The sequence below is a fragment of the Carassius carassius genome, chromosome 13 (genome assembly GCF_963082965.1).
Source record: "Carassius carassius chromosome 13, fCarCar2.1, whole genome shotgun sequence".
Taxonomy (NCBI): domain Eukaryota; kingdom Metazoa; phylum Chordata; class Actinopteri; order Cypriniformes; family Cyprinidae; genus Carassius; species Carassius carassius.
In genome coordinates, this window is record NC_081767.1 from 18,650,043 (window position 1) to 18,671,636 (window position 21,594).

The following is a 21,594-nucleotide window of genomic DNA, read 5'->3' on the forward strand; positions in this document are numbered from 1 at the left end:
AAGATTTGAGGATTTTCTGATGATATCAGATCAGTCTCAGACGCAAAGGTCACATCCTGTTTCAAATGTGGACGTATCCTATTGATTTCTTAATGAGCAGATAAAAAATAGCCTATTAATAAAGCTCGTTCTGGGTCCATAATGGAATGTTTTGTGGATGTGTGCCACTCCTCGTCGCAGCTGAGAGAGAGGAGCAGAAATTGTTATTCTTTATAAAATTTTAAGGCTCCACAGAAAGCGTTAAGAAATGAATTACTGTTCCAAATTGGGAGAGAATTTTAACACGCAAGGCTGCTGAGGCGCATGGATGTCAAATCAAATGCTTAGCCTTCTGGAAAACAAGCTAGTTTCTTCTTTTAACATACTGCTCTGAGCATGGAAATGAATGGGCTTAAGTGTTTTTCCTTAGAAATATAAATTGTCCATGTGCTGGAGTTGCTAGGCTTTCTAGGCCTGCTCACATCTGCCTAAAAGTGATAAAACCATTGGGGTGATAAACCTTTTTACTTTCAAGAAGACAGATGGACAGATAGATATCAAATAACTAAAATATTTTTTCCACTTATTTTATTTTATTTTATTTTTTTGCACTCAAGTGGATAGATGCCTTTCATGAATCCACAGTCCTTCAGATCTTCAAGCTCTTGTATAATGTGAGATGTCATTATCCCTGTGGGTGGGATGTATAGACACATGTCCCTCCATTTGTGCTATGCTGATGGAGTCAAACGCACAGCAAATCTATGTGTTACAGTTTTAATGTACTGTCAGTTAATGGGCACATGAGTAAAAAGCATTACAGTCCGTCTCAGTTTGATTATGGACACAAACACACACATAAAAGATATTGTTATGTGACATTATAAATTATAATGCATACAATAGAGCAATACTAGTACAGGGAAATTATAATAAAAGTATATGTACATTTAAAATTAATCTGTCCGTCCGTTCTATGCTTTACCAGTAAATTACTATAAAAATTGTTCCCTGCACTTTCATACCTCAGATATTCTTATTGCACAAATAGATCTGTCTGTCTGTCTGTATCTGTCTACTGCATATATTGGATCATTTCTAACTGATCTTAGTTAGTTTGTAATAGAATTGTAATGGCAATCATAAAAGGGCAGAGTACAAAGGTAGGGTGAGGAACAACAGCTGCTAGACCTCTGGTGTTAATTAACTCCAAGAACTGCTTATCAGCCCAGGTCTCTCTTAAGCCACACTCTGCAGGAGCAGGATGTGCCACTGAAACACTGCTGTGCTGGAAAGGACAGTCTTTCCATTCAGTTCCTCACATTTAGCCTCCTGGTGCTTTCAGACCATGTTTGTGCACCTTTTAAGTTGCAGTGTGTTTGTGACAGCCATTGTGCTGCTATCTAAAGCTGCAAGACTCCAATGACACTTATTTAGAAGAGTCTGAGTAGATGTTCACTATAGCAGACGGGAGATGCATGACAGCTGGACTCCCGGATTGATCTGAGACTGCTGATTAGCCATTCGTCTCTTTAGTAAATGGTACTAATTTAGGTTGAGTTCAGGATTGTTGCCGTTTCTGCTTTTCAATCATATATATCGGAACAGTGTTATGTCATTCTGTCTTGCGTCACCAAATACATGAAACATTTTCACTTCATTTTGGAGGCTTCCATTATAGCCTTGGAACTCCTTGCTTCTTATACAGAGAACATAAGTAAATCATTATTAAATGATGGAATTTTCATTAGTTATTTAATTAACATTTTAAAGTTTAGCCCAGAGCAAGTGATGAAATCTTCATAAATGAGTTAAATGCAACATCAGAGTGACATTTTATATATTTAAAAAAAAGTTACATTTGAAGGTTATTATTTGAAATAAAATTATCCTATGAGCTGTACACAATATAACAAGGAACATCCATTAAGACTGGAAATATGGTCCTTTTTGAATTTATCTTTCTAACGAAAAAAAAAAATGAAAAAAAGACACTAGAAAGAACAGCTTGTCTCTTTCAAAGCTGGACCTGTGCATTTAGTGTTTTGTGTTTTTCTTCATCCATTCAGACATGTGTACTGGTTTCATCACTACAATCGATTTCTGATTCAAGCAGCCCTTATACACATACAAAAAAATCCATCCATGTAGCCTCTCTGGCTCTCCCTGTTCCTCATCTCAGATTGCATTAATTCATTCTGGATTCCAAATCATTTGTGGATTTCACCTTTTATTTGCCCGTAGACCCAGGCAAACACTGTCAGGTAATAGCAGACCTAAGATATTCTGCACCAGCAGCATGAAGCCCAGTCCTCACAGATTGTTGAAATCAAATAATGTGTGGCCTCTCCCTGAATATATTGAGTTTCTAAAATCATTCTCACACTGAAACTGGAAATCTTCAGAGAGCTGGCAACCTTAGCAAATGCTGAACCTACACACAACCATTTCGTACATTTGTTTGTCATTTATTGTGGTAGTTTGACAAACTATGCACCCACTCACCTAGACACTAACCGAATCCCTAACATGCTGGAGTCTCGCTCTAGGCATTTTGTGGCCAAAACAGCAGAATGACATCGCTGGCAATGTCCCAGTTCCTTCACGTCATGTATAGCGGGTTTCAATTTAGTCTTGAGCCATGTCAGATTTGAGAACTCAAGGCAAGAAAGATCTGTTTTCGTTCATTTCATTCTGTTATGCTGATAATTAAAGTAATGGCCAATAATGTTTGATGAAGCATTTCATTTGCTCTAAAGTCTTCCCTGCATTTTCTTTTTCACCAAGTAAGCACAAAAGCCCATAATGACTGTAATTGCACAGGCAGCTGAGGATACTCACAAGTAATAGTGTGCCCTTTCTCCCACGGCTAAACCGGACACTTCAGTAATCCGGAGACTCAATAATCCTCGCGGACCGGGAGGTCAAGAGTGTGTAAACGGAGGATGAGGATGTCTTTCTCAGATTGCCAGGGGACGTCAGGGGCTCTGAGAGGGAGCTGCTGGCATCCAGACCACGTGGGCAGTCACGTCCTCAGCGGGCGGCTGTGGACACAAGAGGGGTCATCTGTGAGAGAGAGAGAGAGAATGGATCATTCTCATCTTCAGACAAAGGCAGGCATTGAGAACCAGGGGATGAGGAGAGCACAGGGTTGGAGTAGGCGTAATTCATTACTAGAGCTAATTTATGGTGGGAAATATGAATACAAATAAACGTGGACTGTAAGTTGTGCGTTCACACTGCACTCAAACCGATTTGTAATTCAAATCTGATGTTTTTCAGGTGATTTAAATCAGTTCTGTTTATTCAGAAAGTGTAATCAGTTTTAGGAAGTACTCACAAAGGCACATAAGAGGTTAATTGTATAAATGTTAAGATTCTTAATAAAGCACATTTTCAAAAATGTTATTTTAATTGGATATCAATCCACTTGCAAATTTAGTTTGGATTAGTGTTGCTTTTCAACATACAAATCAATTTGAGTCGGATATGCCCAAAATCTGATTTTAGCTGATTTTAGTTCATTGAGTTGTACAGAACATGATACTGTATATCACAGTTTTTGTAGAAGCTGCCAGTGCAATGCTCACATGCAATTGATAATCACTGCTATAGGATTCCTACACTGTAAAAAATAAAAATAAAAATCTGTTAACCCTAAAACTCAAAGCAATGAAGTAAAAAAACAAAATACAGTTAATAATAATTTAATAAATAAATAAATACAGTTGGTTATTTATTATTCTTTTTTTACATACAGGATATGTTTAAGACAAGTTTGTACACATACGCCTTCAAATTTCATGCATTTTTCTCTGCAAAGAGAGCTAATTTGTGTTACATTTACAACATATTGACAATTTCATGTGTAGAAAATGCATCTATTTTTTAACTTCATCGTTAATAAAGAAAATGTTACTTAAATCATGTTGTAGTTACGTTTTTGAGTTGACTAGTAAAAAAATATATATATATATTGAAATCAAAATCTTGAATCGTCAAGACTTGAAGGTTCTGAAAAAGAGAGCTTAACAAGTACTGCATTCTTAGCAACTCACCCCTGAAGACTGTTAAAGCAGTGTCCTGAGAGTCACTTCTTGTGTGCTCATGTGCTGACAGTGAGAGATATACAACTGGATGTGACCTCTGACAGATGAAGGGATTAGTATTGATCAAGTGTGCAAGCCCACAGACGGGATGAATCAACAGTCTATTGCTTTCTGTTGCGATGTATTCATACAGCCCCCACCTTACCGTGCAGTCAACGCTACTTACCACATCAACCGCACCATAAATCCAGTGGGAAAGGAGCTTGACATTGTGTTTGTCTGTAAGAAATGTCAGCCTTAATATCTCAATGATGCTCTATTGGTCTCGGACTGCTGCACACATCTGCATGTCAGAAATGTACAGGCCTTATACAATCAGTGTCTGTCTCCATGGGAACTAGTCAGTACCTATGGCTAGCAGAGAGGGAATATGTGGAGGATGTCTGGGGGAGGTAAGAAAAGTATACTTTTGGGGACACAATCAAATTGATTCTACCCTTATATATACAGTACAGTCGTGGCCAAAAGTTTTGAGAATTACATAAATATTAGTTTTCAAAAAGTTTGCTGCTAAACTGCTTTTAGGTCTTTGTTTCAGTTGTTTCTGTGATGTACTGAAATATAATTACAAGCACTTCATACATTTCAAAGGCTTTTATAGACAATTACATGACATTAATGCAAAGAGTCACTATTTGCAGTGTTGGCCCTTCTTTTTCAGGACCTCTGCAATTCAACTTTGCATGCTCTCAATCAACTTCTGGGCCAAATCCTGACTGATAGCAACCCATTCTTTCATAATCACTTCTTGGAGTTTGTCAGAATTAGTGGGTTTTTGTTTGTCCACCCGCCTCTTGAGGATTGACCACAAGTTCTCAATGGGATCTGGGGAGTTTCCAGGCCATGGACCCAAAATTTCAACATTCTGGTCCCCGAGCCACTTAGTTATCACTTTTGCCTTATGGCACGGTGCTCCATCGTGCTGGAAAATGCATTGTTCTTCACCAAACTGTTGTTGGATTGTTGGAAGAAGTTGCTGTTGGAGGGTGTTTTGGTACCATTCTTTATTCATGGCTGTGTTTTTGGGCAGAATTGTGAGTGAGCCCACTCCCTTGGATGAGAAGCAACCCCACACATGAATGGTGTCAGGATACTTTACTGTTGGCATGACTCAGGACTGATGGTAGTGCTCACCTTTTCTTCTCCGGACAAGCCTTTTTCCAGATGCCCCAAACAATCGGAAAGGGGCTTCATCCGAGAATATGACTTTGCCCCAGTCCTCAACAGTCCATTCACTATACTTTCTGCAGAAGATCAATCTGTCCCTGATGTTTTTTTTGGAGAGAAGTGGCTTCTTTGCTACCCTTCTTGACACCAGGCCATCTTCCAAAAGTCTTCGCCTTACTGTACGTGCAGATGCGCTCACACCTGCCTGCTGCCATTCCTGAGCAAGCTCTGCACTGGTGGCACTCCGATCCCGCAGCTGAATCCTCTTTAGGAGACGATCCTGGCGCTTGCTGGACTTTCTTGGACGCCCTGAAGCCTTCTTTACAAGAATTGAACCTCTTTCTTTGAAGTTCTTGATGATCCTATAAATTGTTGATTTAGGTGCAATCTTAGTAGCCACAATATCCTTGCCTGTGAAGCCATTTTTATGCAACACCATGATGGCTGCACGCGTTTCTTTGCAGGTCACCATGGTTAACAATGGAAGAACAATGATTTCAAGCATCACCCTCCTTTTAACATGTCAAGTCTGCCATTCTAACCCAATCAGCCTGACATAATGATCTCCAGCCTTGTGCTTGTCAACATTCTCACCTGAGTTAACAAGACGATTACTGAAATGATCTCAGCAGGTCCTTTAATGACAGCAATGAAATGCAGTGGAAAGGTTTTTTTGGGATTAAGTTAATTTTCATGGCAAAGAAGGACTATGCAATTCATCTGATCACTTTTCATAACATTCTGTAGTATATGCAAATTGCTATTATAAAAACTTAAGCAGCAACTTTTCCAATTTCCAATATTTATGTAATTCTCAAAACTTTTGGCCACGACTGTACAGACCAAAAGTTTGGACACACCTTCTCATTCAAAGAGTTTTCTTTATTTTCATGACTATGAAAATTGTAGAGTCACACTGAAGGCATTTGGGCTATTTGACCAAGAAGGAGAGTGATGGGGTGCTGCGCCAGATGACCTTGCCTCCACAGTCACCAGACCTGAACCCAATCGAGATGGTTTAGGGGTGAGCTGGACCGCAGACAGAAGGCAAAAGGGCCAACAAGTGCTAAGCATCTCTCGGGGAACTCCTTCAAGACTGTTGGAAGACCATTTCAGGTGACTACCTCTTGAAGCTCATCAAGAGAAGGCCAAGAGTGTGCAAAGCAGTAATCAAAGCAAAAGGTGGCTACTTTGAAGAACCTTGAACATGACATATTTTCAGCTCATCAAGAGAAGGCCAAGAGTGTGCAAAGCAGTAATCAAAGCAAAAGGTGGCTACTTTGAAGAACCTTGAATATGACATATTTTCAGTTGTTTCACACTTTTTTTGTTATGTGTATATAATTCCATATATAATTCATAGTTTTGATGTCTTCAGTGTGAATCTACAATTTGCATAGTCATGAAAATAAAGAAAACTCTTTGAACGAGAAGGTGTGTCCAAACTTTTGGTCTGTACTGTACTGTGTATATATATATGTATTTGAATGTATGTCAGTGTATACTTCATAGTGTAAATCTAAATAAATATTTGAAATATTGCAGTTGCAGTAATCCAGTCTGGCATCAAGTTCTGTTACATCAAATCATGAGTCAGTTATCTCTAGCGATGGTTCCCTCAAACATTTCTGTCAACAGACACATACGGCATGCTAATTTCAAAATTGCATGTTGCGTGCTTTTACACTGTAGAAAAAAAAAATGCAAGAACGCACTACAGACAATAGAATGTCTGCTAAATGATTGATGTGTCAGGGCTCCAAACTGCGACTAAAATGGTCGCATTTGCGACCATAAATATTAAAATGCGAGTGAAGTTTTTGCTGAGGTCGCCACTGGCGACTTGGCCTATGTATTTACATGTTATCTCTTAAAAAATTGCATGTAATGCCTTTTTTCCTGATTGTTTTGGATTCACATCTTTTGTTATGTACGCGCATTGAGAGAATGCGCATCGAAGTTTTAGTGGGAAAAAGAGTTTTAAACAGTCCTCATCTGCCGTGCAGCAGCGCTGACACACACCTGATAAACGCGCGCGAGAGAGAGAAATGATGGAGACTTGAAGAGAAAGTGCAGAAAAACAGCGTCTATTTCGTTCATAACTTGAACAAACTACAACAGGTAAAGCTGTCATCTGTGTGGATATTGGCAATATCGTTAACAGTTCTTGTTTATAATCATAAGGCTTCTTCTTAACAAGATCTTAGTCCATGCTGTGTTCTTTTAATGCATGAACTTCATTATTTGAAGTGCACTTGCCGTCCAGTAATCGCAAAAAGCTTTGTGCTTTGTTACTTTTTAATTTACAAAGTATCAGCTTTAAAATTATTCCAAATTCATAAAATTCAAACAATAAATAAAGTTTTGGTGCTCTTAAATGGATTTGCAGCACTAAAAATCACTTGCAGTAGCTCTGTTACTAAATTTATTTAAAAATGGCTATCATATACAGCTATGATCAGCTGTTCCTTCATCTTGGCTGAGCTTTCAACGTTGGTACTGGAAAGGATGAAGCTGATTGGTTGGTTCTTGTCACATGACCTGCGGTGCGCTTGCGGGATTCTGAAAAGTTGAGATGTTTTTAACTCGATGCGGTGCAGGCGCGCCTGGAAAAAAACGAGCGCGTCGCTTCCATTATGAGCATGCACGCGTGCCTACATTTGAAATAACGAACTTGAGCGTGCAAAAGACGCGACATGTGAACGGCCCCTAATGCGGCAGGCGTGATCGCGAGTAGTGCATTAGTTCAAGCAGCACGTGAACCTATCATACCTTGCTCTTTACTACTAGAGTACATAATGAACATGAATTAACATCAAAAGGTAGGCTATTTTATTAGAGATTCTACAGTACAACACTTTCAAACTGCGGAAAACATGTAAAGCTTGTAAACATTGCAACGTAATATTAACCTCAGTAACCTTTCGGTGTCCATAAGCTCATCAGTCAGCTAGAAAAATAACTATAAAGAGGAGCATTTTGCTATATTTATGAGCTATTGAATTTTAATATTTTTACTTGACCGGTTGTCTACATGATTCAACTCCTCCTATAAAATTTAATTTTACTAATTAAGAAAAACAGACTGAAAGTGTGAAAGACATGCACTCTTAAAAATAACGGAGCTTAAAAGGTTCTTCACAGAACAATTTTGGTTCCACAAAGAACCATTCAGTCAAAGGCTCTTTGAAGAACAATCTCTTTCTGACCTTTTCATAATCTGTTATTGTCTTCAAATGTTAAAGGTTCTTTATGAAACCATTTAGACAGGAAAAAAAGGTTCTTCTATGGTATCATGAAGCACCTTTATTTTTAAGAGAGTATGACAACATTTACAGGATGCATTGAGGAGGACCCCAAACTATACTCAGGGGCCAAGTGATGCTTATGGTCCATGATATTGGTACAGATTTTGTGTAATAAACAACGCATGACTGTATATTTCAAGTTGGAAAAGACATTTAGCTCCCACTTTAAGTGAACCTTCATTCCCAGGTCATCTACAAGATGGATTAAAATGCTGATAAAGTTAAGAAAAGATGAGACATAAACACATCAGTATGATTAAAAAGTTAAAATGTAAAATAAATATTTTAAATAAAACGCATAAAACATGTTTATTCTGTGGCACCTAAAAAAATCATTTGGCACCTAAGTTTTTTTCTTATTGGAGCCAATGGCTCCTTACTCGATTTTTTTGTTTGGAGCTCTGTGTGTGCGGTAAAGTGATGCTGTTGATAATGGCTGGGTCTACGTGTACAAGAAGACATCTGTAATTTACAGGAAAACTAGTAGGTTTTGTACTGAAAGAGAATTCATCACCCATCTTAGTCTCATGTTATGATTAATTCAGGCAAACGCACACAAAGTAAATGCCTTTTTTCTGTAGTCAGTAGCCTACATCAATAATTTACTAATGGCCAAGTTTTCGAATAGGTTTGATTTTAAAATGCATTCAAATAGAAAACACTTATTTGAAACTAATAAAATTTCACAATATTACTTTACTATATTTGTGATGCAGCTTTGTTGAGCATAAAATAATAATAATAATAATAATAATAATAATAATCAAAACATACCAATCCCAAACTTTTGAATGGCATGTAAAATTATATAATATAACTGCAAACGCTAAGGATGAAGATCCAAGACTAAAAAATGTGGCATGCTGTCAGTTGATTACAAGCAATAATGAAGTAAAGCATATACATGTTTAAGAAACATTACATGTTTTTATTGTGTAGTTAAATAAATGGAAATGATGACAACTGACACTCATTCATTTTGAAAGTAACAAGCACAGTCAATTTAGCGTGGACTCATTCAGTTAATACAGGAGAACAGGACTGGTTTAAATTAGTTTCAGCATGTCGCTATACTTTGTTCCATCTTTGCATCCTCCAGTTGGTGGGATCGACTGGCTACATCACTAAATCTAAACCAGTCGTCACGTTACTATTTTCTATTCTTCACAAAGCTATTGAACAGTGGAATGAAATGGACAATTACCCAAGAGGACTATTTTGTTTAGAGATGGCATTTGATTGCTCAGAGGTTGAGGAACTTTCCCCTTATGCACTGTATGAAATTGAAACATCTTAGACATGTGATTGAATACATGTTGTTGAGTACCACCTGAGGAGTGTCAGACTCTGTCCTGTGTTTTGGTTGTGTTCCTGTCCCAATTTTGTTTTTTCCAGGTGTCCCCTGTTTCCATTAATTTGATCCCAGGTGTGTCTTGTCTTCCCATTGTTTTTGTCCTGCATAAAAAGTGTTCCAGTTTTGAGTTTGCTGTTGGCTTTTAATTGTATTTTGTGAGTTCCTGTTTTTTTCATGTCTTTGAATTAAAAGAAATCTCCAGCATTTCCTGCATCTCCTTGCTCCTCAGTGGCGAGACACGACCCGGTTATGTATGTTAGAGCATTTGTGCCACTCTCCCTCGCCAGCTACCTTCAGGGGGAAACCCTGATGACACTGTTCCAGATCGGGATGACTTGCCTTTACCCTGCGGAGCTCCTAGACACCACCAACCTCGCATGGCAACAACATCATGGCTGCGTAGAAGAAGGATCTGGGTACTGAAATGGCCAGCCTGCAGTCCAGATCTTTCACCCATAGAAAACATTTGGCGCATCATAAAGACGAAGATGCGACAACGAAGACCTAAGAGAATTGAGCAACTAGAAGCCTGTGTTAGACAAGAATGGGACATTCCAATTCCTAAACTTAAGCAACTTGTCTCCTCAGTCCCCAGACGTTTGCAGACTGTTATAAAAAGAAGAGGGAATGCCACACAGTAGTAAACATGGCCTTGTCCCAACGTTTTTGAGATGTGTTGATGCCATAAAATTTTAAATAATTTTTTCCCCTTTTTCTCAGTTTAAACATTTGATATGTCATCTATGTTGTATTCAGAATAAAATGTTGAAATTTGAAACTTCCACATCATTGCATTCTGTTTTTATTCACAATTTGTACAGTGTCCCAACTTTTTTGGAATCAGGTTTGTAGGTATTATGGGGTGGCGGGGGTAGGGTAGGACGGCTCCAGCTGTAGAGGCTGGGGCCACAGCCTCGGAGGCTGCTCCGCCATTCCCTCCCAAGTCTCCCGTTCCTCCATGGCCTCGCGAGTCCCTTTATCCGCCATGGTGCCCCGACCAGGTTCCGCTCTCCCACCCTCCCTCGCCTTTGGATGTTATGTGGTGTGAGTTCCTGTGTTTTCCATGTCTTTGAATTAAAATTCCATGTTGAAGAAATCCCCAGCGTCTCCCGTGTCTCCTTACTCCTCGATCCCTATGTAGCATGACAAGGAGATGTTCAATACTTGGAGTTACAGTGGAAATACAAAGGACACAGGTTTCCAAACTGTGCAAGAATCCGTAGATACTTCACTGCTAGATTCAAGAAGTCTGACTGGTAATACAAATGTTAATGTCACACAGTCTTGTGTTCTTAACCCCTACATATAACCTATCCCACAGCCAGGGAACCTGTTTAGGGTTAAATCTCTCAGCCCAAAGCTGAAACTTTCCCTTTGCTTCCCCACTTCAAATCAAATCAAAACCCACTTTGAAACGTCCTGCAGAGAAAAATAGAGGTCCGCCAAAGCCTGCCAGCTGCAAGCATGCTGATAACAGCCAGATCTGGATTTATGCAGTATCATTGGTCAGTCTATGACTTCTGGCACACCTGTGAACTGCACTCACTCGTCTGATGCAAGGGTTTCCAAGGGAATGGCTAGTTTTAAGCCAGTGGAATAGAATGGTTGCATCAGTCCTATGTAAACAGATATGCTGATCCATGCAGGATGTTAGCCAGGTAATAAAGGTGGACATGAAAAGCAGGTTATCACCAAAACCTTCTCAAGGACTTTTAGAAGGACCGTCTGATCTAAGCTTATAGAGTATGTAGAATTTACTGCAAAGCCTCATGACTGAAATATAATTTTTTTATGCACCATTTACCATCCATTATTTATCCCAAAAATAATAATAATAATAAAATAAAAACTTCTCAAAAAGAGTTTGTTTGTGTGTGTGTGTGTTCCGCAGAAAAAAAAAAAAAAAAAAGGTGAGTTATTGATGCCAGAATTTTCCATTTTTGGTGAACTGTCCTTTTAGGTATGAAGTTGGTTTCAGATGCTTCTCCTAAAATGCCTTTTGACACTGTATAAAAGCATAGGTCTATAAAATTGTAGACACCTTAGCATAATGAGAATGAGATGCAGTGTTAATTTAGAATCATTGATATTCAATCCAGTTAAATTTTACACACTTTATTTGTCCTGGAGGGGCAATTTGCAAGTTTATGTAGAGTAACATATTATAATATATATGTAAGAAAAAAACAATATACACGATGTACATAAATACAAGCAGATACCTGTAAACAGTCCAGAAGCAAGACATAAAAAATACTATTATAATATACACAGCTATACTTTTTGAATTAGTTTTATTTTTAGATTTTGTTTTCATTTTAATTAAAGGTTTAGTAATTTTGTTGTGTCATTTGTCTTTTTTTATGGTTTTAGTTTAAGTTTTAGTTAATGATAATAGCTCTGATCTTTTCCTAGGAGAAACATCTGGGAAGGCTCCATTTGATCTTCAGCACTGGTCAGGAGAAACAGTTGAGACAAATAAGACATATATCAAGTGTGACCCCCCACTTCCCCCATTCATTCTTGTGGTTTTGTATTTTTGGAAGGCTAATAGTGTTTAGCAGCTTTTAAGGAGCTATTTAAAGTAACAGCCTTGACAGTCAACTGCTGCATTTCTTCACTAAGAAGCGCACATCAAAGAGCAATATCGTCACAGTCAGCGTATCGTACAGAAAAAGTCCAGCCATTTTTATCACATGCCTTTTTCATCAGCATTAGCTGTCACTCAGCTCTCCCAGTCCCTTTAGTGGCAGCAAGAATTCAGTTAATCCCAGGAAAAGGGGAGCACGGGTTCATTTTCAGCCCAGGCTGAAGTTGTTTACAGCAGCTCTGTGTACAATGCCTCTCTCCTTGTGTTCTGTCCTGGGCACTACACTGCTTGAATATCGAATGCACCGGCCTGATCTTAGAAGTACCCAAAGAAATTATGTGCCAGTGCCCTTCCCAGATACAATTTTTTTTAATTTATTTATTCATTTATTTTTTTATGGGGGCAATTGCGAAGAAACTGGTGAGAAAATACCTTCACACAGTTAGGGGAACAAATATATATATATATCTTGCCTGAGTTGCATTTGCTGCGTCTTTCACTTATAAAGTACTTCATACTTAAATAGCCTGGAATCTCACGTAAAAACAAACTCAGTGCAGAAAAATGTATAAGGGCAGTAATTCCACCTACCTATGAACACCTACACTCCCCTTTTTCCTATTGAACATGGTGTAGATATTCCAGAAATGGAATTAAAGTTGTAATTTGACACACTCTATATTGTTACACAGCTGAATATTGTCAAGTATATTCAAGGTAGGCTTCGTCTATTAGAGCAGGCCTTCAGCATTATTCAGAGCAGGCAAAGGACCCTCTAGTGGCTATAGAGATGGAACAGTTACACTGTGTTGCATATTGTGTAAAATTGAGGTTGTTTGTCTGTGATAACCTATAATAACATTTATATAGTACCAAATTAATGTATTTAAGTGTTATATTTTCATACATAAAATGTACAGTATATAACTTTATATAAATATATTAAATTTTTACGCAAACATGTTATAGATAAGTATTAATACTTTTGTATGATTTTTCAGTTAATGTAAAGAAATTATACCTAGATTTTAAGACCACTAATGAACTAAATAATTCCATATGCTATATGTCAGTTGTGAATTAAATACGCATAATACTGAAAATGTGACCACTTCAGGTAATGTCACATGACCTTATGCATTTACATATTACACACTGTGGTTACAAGGTTACATCCTGCAAATAAGAACTGCAACTGAAGCAGTCAAGCAAACAATGAGAAATCCCATTAGCATGCTCCAGCAATTGAATTGAATGAGGATGGAAATTGCATGTGGCTCCCTGAGCGACCTGAGTAGAAGGTTATAGAGGTAGTGATCATTCTGCAGGGAGTAAAAATCACTTTGCTTGCCACTGTCTACATGTCAGTGTAATTACAACCACATGGGGACGAGAGGAGGACCGTGATACCCAGTTGATTATTGCCTTAATAATATGCTGGAAATGAGAAGCATTTCACTGGGTCTCTTGTGTCTGAACCAGGGCAGTAATGTATGTATGTTTTTTTTTATTTGTCTTGTGAGATGGAATACAAGCTGTACATACTGATTTCCAAAAGAATGTCCACAAAACCCAAGAAACAAATCATCCATTTGGCTAATTCACAACACTAATTTTGGCATAATATGCACCCAAAGGCTCCAAATTTGATCCAACTCCAAAATCGCACCTGTAGAAATGTAGTTTCTTTCCAAGCTCACTCATTCCTTCTCCCTCTCTCTAAATTTCAGTGCATTTTTCAAGCTGCCTGTCCTACCATCTTCCAAAAGAGGCATCAGGGGGCCAATCGCATTCAGCCACAGTCCTCCTCTGGGCTGCCAAACTTTCACTGAAATTACCGCCGAGGGTTTTGTCACTCTGTAGTGGATGAGTGGCAGCTCTCTACAGCTCGTGCAAAGCCCACATAATCAGACACCACCGAGTTTGCATGTGTGAGACAGATAAAGAGAGAGGGAATGAGAGTGAGAGAGGAGGAGGCGTGTCTCGTCTCATCTCATGTTTAACTCTAAATGAGATTGCCTGCATCTGCTCCCTGAAGAACCCTAGGAAATATGACCGTACCCATCACTTTGTTCTTTTCCATTTTTGTCTCCGTGATGTTCCACTTCTGCAGTGTGTTGAGAGGAGTTCTAACAGCTGAGAAGGTTTCAGTTTTGTGCCATTATGGGCACTTGCTTAATTGTATACGTTTGAAATGAGCAACGCTACATTGTGTGTCACTGCTTTGTGCGTTATACTCTCCATCCTAAGAAAGTATGGCTCTGATCTTTACAAGAGACACCCATCTTTCAGGGCACTTCATGTTCTGAAGATTTTCTCTCCTGAGAGATGTTACTGAGTCCTTCAGATTAAGTGTCTCAGTCATGCTAACTAGGTTGTATTACTCTGCTAAAGCCGATCATTCTTTCCCTTTCTATGATTATGCATGCATGCGTTTTCTCCCACATGTTTATTTTACAGATGTACTCTCATCTACTGACTGACTTTTCATTATTCACATTTCACTTCAGATTTTCATTATGCTGTTTCACTGTGTGAAAATGCTAAGATTAGCCTGTGGGACAGCAAAGATTTTTCCAACAAAAAACAGGACATAAATTCTACACCACCTCAAAGAAGTACACAAATATGAATGAAGCAATTTTAGACCAGGAAGTCAAGGTTTGGATCGTTAATGCACTGAGGTAAACTTGTAGACGGTCCCTAAAGCAGCCTAAGCAAATATGCAGAGAATATCAAACCTTAAACTAACTTTACCATGCTATCAGATCTTTATTAACAAAATTTATGATAAATGCTTACAAATTACACTCCTGTGCTGTGATATAGCATTTTATTTTGTTGAAATTTAGTAATTAAAACAAAAAGTCTTAATTGAATTTTGCAAGCAAAAGGTTTAGACCCAGTGTTTAAATTACACAAAGAAAAATAAAGATTTTCTAATCTTACATTCACTGCAAATAATTTTATAAATTTATTTATATCTCTTTATTTATATTTATAACTTTTTTGCAATATATATATATATATATATATATATATATATATATATATATATATATATATACACACACACTGTGCTAAGCCATTTTTACTAATGCTAACACATTTTTAGAACATTTTTGCTTAGAGTATTTGTTTCAATCAAATTCTCATTATCAGCTCAGACAAGGCTCTCATCCCTCTCAGGGACTCTTGCACACATCTTGCCTTCATCAGATGAATATTCCATCCATGTCAACAATCAACATATAAAACCATTGCCTATTTACAGCGAGGGCCAAATATCTGCCTAAAAATGCTTCTATTCAGCATTCTTTTCTAACTGATCACATACATTTTATAATAATAAAAATAGAAAGATTTCATAACACTTTCGTAATCAAAAGTTAGAATAATAATAATAAATATCTGTTTTCAAATCTTATTTTGTCTAATTTACTATATACCATTTTATTATAATAATAAAATGAAAAAAGTTGTAATCATAATAATAAATAATACATTTTTATTATTAATTACTATTTAAGGATTTCTTAGTAGTTTTGTGGTAATTACAGCATCAATTTATATTTCAAATATCTGTTTACAAATCTTATTCTGTGTGAAATTGATTGTGCACATTTCATAATAATAAAATATAAAAATGTTCTAATAATAAAAAATGTATTACAAATTATATTATCAAGATGCGTTTAGTTTCCTTAAACCACTAAACTAAAAATCTGTACTTAGAGTGATCTCAAACTCTTTGACCCCACTGTGTATCTCTCTATACCAATCTTAAAACATTAAATTACAATATAATTTTAATAGTTAATGTAATATAACAACATATTTACATTGACTAACACACCTAGCAAAGTTGGATGGCAATAGTTAATCTCATCCTACAGTGCAAGACAGAAATACACATGCAAGTATGGAAGATCTGCTGACATTTTTCTGCAGAGTCTTGTTAGATTTGAGAGAACATTGTGAAGATGCAGTAGCTCAGCTGTGGATGCAGGGAGGCAGCGTCTTATATTTTATCTGCATTGACATGGATTCATGGGTGTGTGGGGGTGGTGGTGAGGGCCTGACAGATTTTCCCAGAATGTGAATTCATGTTTACTTTTTCACAAGCAACTGAAACAGGCCTTTCACACTGTGCATGCCTCAAAGATCCTGTAATCCTACAGCAGTCTTGCTGGCTTTGGTGAATTCAAGCTACAATTAACACAGTGTGATTAAAAGAGCACACCAGGGAGCCTCCGCAAACAAAGCAGAACTTGCCATGGAGGCAATAATTTTGCACAGATTATTTATTCTTTTCAGCACCCTGAGTGCTTAGGAGAAAATCAATAACATATGCAAAACACCCGACCGAACACCAATCACAAATCACTGGCTGTAAAATATACACAGCGTGAAGACAAACAGAGAAATGAGTTTTGGTCACAGATGGAGCTATAACAGCAGCCTGTAGGTGCATTTCACATAGACCTGCCCTTCAGCTCACAAAAATCAAGCAGCCATGTGAACAAGCGAAAAAGAATCCGAATATTGACTGTTCAAGGTGCCCCAGGTTGCTTAAAGATATCTTTTGCTTTGTTTACATCTTTTTCTTTCATATTGATGTTTTAGAATAGGCTTACAGCAGCATTATGGAAATCACTGTTATTTACAGGCAATTTTTGAAAGCTTTTTTTGAAATGTTGCACTATACTTGCGAGTTTGTATTCTGCAATAATGACTGACTGTATTATTCTTAAAAGTTCATTAGTATTCATAAAAGGCACCTTACCAAATAATTAAATAGCTGTTTATTTAAATTAAATAAACCCCACAAGGGCGATCAGGATCAATATATGCTGATTTGGATATCATCAATGTTGAGAAGTGTGCCGCTTGATATTTTTGCGAAAATATTTTTCAGGATTATTTGAATCCAAAAGAACATGTAATTTTGTTTTTGTTTTGTTTTTTTGTATCAATGTAAAATTCTTACTTTTGATCATTTTAAAGCATCCTTGCTGTATAAAAATATAAAAATATTAGTAAAAAAACAAATTACTAAAAACGAATGCCAAAATTTGAACGGTATCAGGATAAAGTATGACTTTGTTATCCCACAGTTAGTCTTAGCATTTTCACACAGTCAAACAGCATGGTAAAGACCTGAAGTGAAGTAATTTAATGGACACATTTTTAACGCTGTTGTATGTTGTTAAAAAAAAAAAACCCGTTCCGGCATCCAGGTCTTCATGCCAGTTGGCATAGCATTAAGAAATACTGCTGCTGTGAGATTTTAAATAAACCCAACAAAGCTTGCTGATCTCTCACTGGAATTGAGCATCTGAACCTTTGTGATGATGGACAGTATCTTGAAACATAATCCTCCATGAAGATCTTTCTGCTAGTAGTTAAATGTAGCTCATGGCTGGACACTTGTTTTGTCTCCTGACTTAAAAACATAAGAAATGGAGACAGCCGAGGATATTTTCAGTTATATCTTTCTAACAGCTGGCATCTACTGACAGTGAGAGAGACAGAGAGCACCCTCGATTTAATAAAGGCATCTGCTGAAAACTATTTTATTCACAGCTGTCTGCAAAATTAGCTCCATCACTGCGTTTACCTACTTGAAATGTGAGACCCAAATTGCTTTGACACAAGGATGCACTGTCTGTCTCAACCTCATCTGCCATACTCTCAGCAAAATCATGTAAGTGGCAATTTAGGCCTTATTGAACTGAGCTAAAAGCAGAGTAAGCTATTTGTCATGCCGTATGCAGCCCCAGACAGCATTGCAGGGCTTAGGGTGGCAGTTTTATGAACTAGTAAGGAGGGCATAAATGCATCAGGCTCTGTGGTTGCAGAAAGTGCAGTAGAAGATTCTCATTCCATGTCACCCAACGACACGGTCAGTTTAAACTTGATTTAGTCTCATAGGTTCTCTGTATATTAACTAGCATTAGCTTGCAGTTTCATTAGGTTAAACCGCAGCTTTCTAGAGGTTAAGGCAAACTGTAAATTAGAGAAAATAAGCAGGCGTGAGGAATAATGCAATACTTGCAATAGCAATTAAATCTATCCGTCTATCTATTTATCTGTCTTTCAGATTGTCTATCTGTCTGTCTGTCTGTCTACTTCATATATTAGAACATTGATAAATTATCTTAGTTTCTAATAGACCGAATAAAAACAACAACAACAAAAAAACTACAAACATTTGAATAATAATATTTATATACTGGCATGTTGTCAGCAGCATTACATGCAAATCTCTTAGAAACAAAATGTGGTCAAGCAACTAATGAATGAATGAATAAATAAATAAATCAGATTTTGTTAGTTTCCTATGGTATTTGAATTAGGTTAAAGATTAAATTTTTATATCGTATATTATAAATTATCACATTTTAGACTATTAATGTGAGTTGTTTTTTTTGTTTTTTGTTTTTATTAGAATTTATATAATTTTGGTAGATATATTCAGTGTGAAAGAACCAAACTGAAGAGTCATGGCTCAACTTTTCTTGCTCTTCACCATCAGCAAATATTCTTTTATATGGGATAAAAATATATTGAAGAAAATACTGTAGTGGAATTACAGATTAAATTTTAGTGAGAATGTTTTTTTTTTCTTCTGTAGTCTGTTATTCTATTTTCCAGCGGAAAAAAAAAATCTTTAAGAGACAGAATCATAAGCTATATCTCAAATGTTGTTTTTAATAAATTAGAATGTCGTGGAAAATTTATTTCAGGTGTTGGTGGGCATTATAATGGGTGTTTTTGTTAAATGTGAGTCACAATTAAAAGAACCAAAGACTTAAACTACTTCAGTCTGTGTGCATTGAATTTATTTAATACTTGAGTTTCAGAATCTGAGTTGAATTACTTATAGAAATGAACTTTTCCATGACATTTTAATTTACTGAGATAAACCTGTATTAGATGACCTAAAGCATTACTCAAGACACATCTCTGTTCTTTGCAGAAATGGGGTTATGCTGTCATCTGTGTCTATATCCACAGGCTTGACATTGCACTGCAATCTAAGCCATTACCCAATGATCCCTCCTCCACAGGCTGAGGTGCTCTATATAGACTCTTCATCTACATTACTGGGCCTCGTTCGAGCCAAAAAAACAACACATCATAGAAAGCAATGTCTCCCTTTGCTTTTCAATTCACCGTCACAGCTTCCCTTTTTCATTGTCTTAGCTAATAGCCTGAACACCAACCCTGATGCATTTTACTTCAAGGTAATTTCCATTTTATCATTTTGTTTCTCAGTGAATTTTCTTTCTGCAAGGTGAAAATAAATGACCTGTAATAGCACAAAGGAAAACCGTTCTTTGTTACACATCACTGGTAAGTGGTATAACTGGATACAAGGCAAGAATGGTCAGATTTACTATATATGATGTCAATTTCAAAGGCATACAATGACATCTGCCAATTCACATACCAGAAATCATAAAAAAAAATTCTGAGAAAATAAATAAATAAAACAAAATAAAATAAATCCAATATGTCATATGGGTCATGATTCACCCAATCTGAAGTCCAGAGCTGATGAATTTTCCTATACCTAAAAACTCCTATTTACTCTTACTCTTACTGTCTTTTTTTTCATATACACTCTTACTGTATATTTGCTCAGTTTCATTTTTTTTCATTTTCTTTTTTTTTTTTGAGTGAAATGCCATCGTTTTCACTTTCATCAAATTAAATTATTTATAAAAAAGCCTTTTCAAAATCAACTTTTTGTTTACAATTTGTCACAAAGTTAAGCGCTCACATGTTTACCAAGCATATGTTTAATGTGTCTCAGTCTAACATGTTTGTGATTGAAGAAATTTAGGGTGTTACAATTGCTGCCAGTCTCTTCTACAAGAACACGGTGCGATTTTAAATGACTATTGCACGGGTACAGCCCTTTGTCTGATAGATGCTTATGGCAAACAAATTGCTCATGGCTGTGCTAATGATAATCCCAAACAGGAAGTCTTATCAGATTTGTTATTTTCCTGTCACTCTTGTTAGGATCATCTCTACTTATTCATTTCAAAAGCTTTTATGCCTCTTAACTCTCTGCTCAGCCTGTTACTATCTGGGTAACACACACTGCTAACCTCTTTCTGAGCTCCTCCTGCTCTAGGACACCCAGACATAGACAGAAAACCCTGTAAAACTCTCTCTAGCAGTTATATTTAGCAGGTCTCTCTGGCTGTACATCCACAGCTTGTCTGTTATAATGCCTGAATCTGCTTACATGGTAAATGAGGATTAAGCCTGAATGCCAGAACTGACAGGATGGTTTGTCCAAGAATACAGACAGAAGGTGGTAAATGGACTTTCACAGGCTTATCCACACGAGAAATATCAGACTAATGGTGATGTTTTTCATAAGTTAGGTCGGTTTGGATGACTAGATGAAACTATTGGATTTATATTGGCTATTATATGATCCAAAAATCAAAAAAGTTCTTTGCCACAAACGTGATACGTCAGCATATCTACAACTAGAAAATAAATTAAAGTGGCACAAGTGTTCAATCCTGAACTTTCTAAAGCTGCACAGTTAATTTCTGCATTGGTACGACCAACAATATCTGATTTAAAATGTTATTTAATACAGTTTTTCATCGTCTTGGTGTGATTTGACTTGGAAAGTGATTGAGCAATAAGGAAGAGGGAGGTGTTATTGATCGTGTTTGACACCATGAGAAAGAGCAATAAGACAGGAGTAAAAATTAGCCATACATTCATATGGAATAACTGGGGATTTTATTGGTTGATTACCATTTCAGCTTCTCAATGCATAACCATATTTTCCATTTTGTTAGGAAAATTTAATTGGCCTTTTGCTTCTTTGTTGGATGTAGTGCCCTACAGTATATACAGCATGGTGGAAACGTTTAAGACCATTAGCTAAATTGTTTTTTTTTTTTTTTTTTTTTTTTTTTTTATATTGCTATTTTTGCAATTGAATACAAAAATAACGGTTTAAGACCATTAGTTAATTAGTTGCTTCTTTTCTGCATCGCTTTCTCATTTAAAGCATTTTCACAAATATACAATTTTTGTTTTTTAATC

General features: G+C 36.8%; 1 protein-coding gene across 5 annotated transcripts in view; it reads right to left on the reverse strand.

Annotated features, from left to right (window-relative positions):
- The window catches only part of LOC132156029 (galactosylgalactosylxylosylprotein 3-beta-glucuronosyltransferase 1-like), a 92,223-nt gene that overhangs the window by 54,559 nt on the left and 16,070 nt on the right, over positions 1–21,594 (reverse strand). For 3 of the 5 annotated variants that reach the window (XM_059564843.1, XM_059564840.1, XM_059564845.1), the window contains exon 2: positions 2,821–3,045. The gene's annotated coding sequence lies outside the window, so the exon portion shown is untranslated. The remainder of the gene's footprint in view (positions 1–2,820; positions 3,046–21,594) is intronic. The other 2 variants (XM_059564841.1, XM_059564842.1) reach the window with 1 other exon arrangement.